Source organism: Engraulis encrasicolus, chromosome 12 (assembly GCF_034702125.1).
Source record: "Engraulis encrasicolus isolate BLACKSEA-1 chromosome 12, IST_EnEncr_1.0, whole genome shotgun sequence".
Taxonomy (NCBI): domain Eukaryota; kingdom Metazoa; phylum Chordata; class Actinopteri; order Clupeiformes; family Engraulidae; genus Engraulis; species Engraulis encrasicolus.
In genome coordinates this window covers 53,069,973-53,074,307 of record NC_085868.1, presented here as the reverse complement: position 1 = coordinate 53,074,307, position 4,335 = coordinate 53,069,973, and positions in this window count along the sequence as shown.

The window sequence follows — 4,335 nt, the reverse complement described above, 5'->3', positions numbered from 1 at the left end:
TAGGACTCAATGTTAACTGTTGGCTTGGAGGTAGACTTTGCACTGCCATACTCAGAGAACGGTTTAAAGTACAGGAGTAAGGAAAAACACAATCATTTAACTCAAGGGTAGGTGTAAAACAAGCTTATTTCCAAAAATGGGACGGTACCACTTTATGCTCCCATTACATTGTAAGCATGGAGAGAGGTGGGGGGCCCTCTCAGGTGAGTTTGTCCTGGGCCCAGTCAAGGCAGGTAACGGCTCTGTGTAATAGCATTTCTCCCATATCGATATCTTAATCCATTACGCCTCAGTATAATATATGACTAACCCATGCGTCATTACTTATGATCATGTTGAGCGATTTCACTAGTGCAAACGTCAGCAGGAAACGATTTAGTTACAACAACAGCTCAATAGGACGCAACTAAAGGCAAGTGGCTGCCTGCTACTATGATCATAACAGGGGAGGCCATGGCCTAGTGTTTAAAGACATACAGGCTTTAGATGTGTTTGGCCTAGTGTTTAAAGACATACAGGCTTCAGATGTGTTTGGCCTAGTGTTTAAAGACATACAGGCTTCAGATGTGTTTGGCCTAGTGTTTAAAGACATACAGGCTTCAGATGTGTTTGGCCTAGTGTTTAAAGACATACAGGCTTTAGATCTGTTTGGCCTAGTGTTTAAAGATATGGGCTTTAGACCTGTTTGGCCTAGTGTTTAAAGATATGGGCTTCAGATGTGTTTGGCCTAGTGTTTAAAGACATACGGTAGGCTTTAGATCTGTTTGGCCTAGTGTTTAAAGACATACGGTAGGCTTTAGATGTGTTTGGCCTAGTGTTTAAAGACATACGGTAGGCTTTAGACCTGTTTGACCTAGTGTTTAAAGACATGGGCTTTAGACCTGTTTGGCCTAGTGTTTAAAGACATGGACTTTAGACCTGTTTGGCCTAGTGTTTAAAGATATGGGCTTCAGATGTGTTTGGCCTAGTGTTTAAAGACATGGGCTTCAGATGTGTTTGGCCTAGTGTTTAAAGACATGGGCTTTAGATGTGTTTGGCCTAGTGTTTAAAGACATACGGTAGGCTTTAGATGTGTTTGGCCTAGTGTTTAAAGATATGGGCTTCAGATGTGTTTGGCCTAGTGTTTAAAGATATGGGCTTTAGATGTGTTTGGCCTAGTGTTTAAAGACATACAGGCTTCAGATGTGTTTGGCCTAGTGTTTAAAGACATACAGGCTTTAGATCTGTTTGGCCTAGTGTTTAAAGATATGGGCTTTAGACCTGTTTGGCCTAGTGTTTAAAGATATGGGCTTCAGATGTGTTTGGCCTAGTGTTTAAAGACATACGGTAGGCTTTAGATCTGTTTGGCCTAGTGTTTAAAGATATGGGCTTTAGATCTGTTTGGCCTAGTGTTTAAAGACATACGGTAGGCTTTAGATGTGTTTGGCCTAGTGTTTAAAGATATGGGCTTTAGATGTGTTTGGCCTAGTGTTTAAAGACATACGGTAGGCTTTAGATGTGTTTGGCCTAGTGTTTAAAGACATACGGTAGGCTTTAGATGTGTTTGGCCTAGTGTTTAAAGACATACGGTAGGCTTCAGATGTGTTTGGCCTAGTGTTTAAAGATATGGGCTTCAGATGTGTTTGGCCTAGTGTTTAAAGACATGGACTTTAGACCTGTTTGGCCTAGTGTTTAAAGATATGGGCTTCAGATGTGTTTGGCCTAGTGTTTAAAGACATGGGCTTTAGACCTGTTTGGCCTAGTGTTTAAAGACATACGGTAGGCTTTAGATCTGTTTGGCCTAGTGTTTAAAGACATACAGGCTTCAGATGTGTTTGGCCTAGTGTTTAAAGACATACAGGCTTCAGATGTGTTTGGCCTAGTGTTTAAAGACATACGGTAGGCTTCAGATGTGTTTGGCCTAGTGTTTAAAGATATGGGCTTCAGATGTGTTTGGCCTAGTGTTTAAAGATATGGGCTTTAGATGTGTTTGGCCTAGTGTTTAAAGACATACGGTAGGCTTTAGATGTGTTTGGCCTAGTGTTTAAAGACATACGGTAGGCTTTAGATCTGTTTGGCCTAGTGTTTAAAGATATGGGCTTTAGATCTGTTTTGCAGTTTAGAATCCCACCCTTCCAATCCCTACCTCACTCCATGGTCCCTTACTGCAGATGGGGTCGCCGGCGGGCCTGTTCACTATTTGCATTGAAAATACTGAACTGGATCACAACACCATTGCTATAGATTCAAGATTCAAGATTCAAGAATTTATTGTCATTTTCAAAAAGGCAACGAAATTGTGTTTGGGGTACAATACTTAGTAGTAGCAGGTTTCCAAGTAAAGTGCAAAACGAGGTAAAAGTGACACCAGTGCTTGACCCCCCAGCCCCCCCATCCCACTTAAAGTGCAGCAGAGATTAAGTGCATAATACGACACCCCTCCCCTCTCAAACATGCACGCACGCGCGCGCACACACACACACACACACACACACACACACACACACACACACACACACACACACACACACACACACACACACACACACACACACACACACACACACACACACACACACAGAAATATCCAAAGGATAGATGGATAACAGACAGTAATGTTCCTCAGCAGTCCTGCAAATTCAAAAGTCTAATGGCCTGGTGGTAAACGCTCTTGTTATACCTAACATTACCAAGAGCCTTACGTAACACATTAAGACATTAATATTAATATTAATAACATTAATATTTTGGAGAGAGTAAGGTTATAACAGGCTCTGTGCTAAGGGGTTACTGTAAGTGACCTCGAGCAAGGCATCTAGCCCCACATTGCTCTAGGGCAGTGTTTCCCAACCAGGGGTACGTGTACCACTAGGGGTACGCGAGCACACCTTAGGGGGTACGTGGAAAAATGTAATAATGACAATTGAATGGGGGAAAGACATAGATAGCATTGGTTAGGGGGTACTCATGGTACAACAAAATGGCTTAGGGGGTACGTGAGACAAAAAAGGTTGGGAAACACTGCCCCAGGCACTGTAACTAGTACTTTGTACATAATAAAGTAAGTTGCCATAAAAGCGTCTGCTAAGTGCAATGTAATGTAATGTAAATAAAACATGCTGTAAGTATCTGCTATGCATGTTGACCTCGTTTGTTTGTGAATCGTTTCATCGCATTAGTACAGTCATCGTCTTCATTTAATTGTGCCGCTGCTGTTATGTGTCGTGTCAAGGGAAACATTCTTGTTTTCATGAGGCAGTTTTATATTAGTCTAGACATTGCTTCTCATTTCCTGTCTTTTATAGCAATAGTAGCTCAGTAGTAATACAAATGTAAACCCTTATTGTTATTATACGTTTCATCATTTCAGATTGATTTTCACAATCTTACATCTTTCTTGCTTGATTTCTCACTAACAGCATTACCTTGCTTACAGCCAGTTTTGCCAGGTCCATTATAGTGAAGAAACACAAGACAAGAAAATATGTATTAAATAATAATAATTTATTTATTGAATAGTTATGAATTATATTTGGCAGGGTGAACAGGAAAACAGGGAGGGCACTTTTGATTGTGAAGCATTTGTACATTATCATGTCAACATGAACACAATACATTGTGACAAAAAACTTTCAAAGAAGATCTTTCAAATAGGACATTTTTTGTGAAGCACCACCTTATTCCTATCTGTGCACGCCATGACAGTCACAAAAATTTGCAACAGCTCTGCGCGCACACACACACACACAGACACACACAGACACACACACACACACACACACACACACACACACACACACACACACACACACACACACACACACACACACACACACACACACACACACACACACTTGAAAGATTTGAATGAAGTGGCTGACCTTGAGAGGGGAAATTAATTTACAGTATATCGCTCATCAAACACAGAGAGAAAGAGAGAGAGAGGGTGCGGGGTGAGAGAGGGAGAGAGACAGAGAGAGAAAGGACAGGGAGAGAGAGAGAGAGAGAGAGAGAGAGAGGGAGACCGACAGAGAGAGATGGAGACTGAGAGAGAGAGCGGGAAGCAGAGAGAGAGAGAGAAGAGGTAGATGATTGAAAGGAAAGAAAACTTCTTGTTTCACTTCCTGTTTACCTTATGGTCTGTTAAAGCGCGTCACGATGCCTGAGTCACGTAGAGACTCATCCTTGAAGTGAGTCAGTGAACACGACAGGGGAGCGGAGCGAAGTGGAGTGGAGTGGTGGGTTAACCAACCACCAACCAAACTTTAAAATAGGTCTTCTCTTCACACAACTGTCTTACTTCCGCTGAAAAGGTGTGTGTGTGTGTGTGTGTGTGTGTGTCAGTGTGTTTGTCAG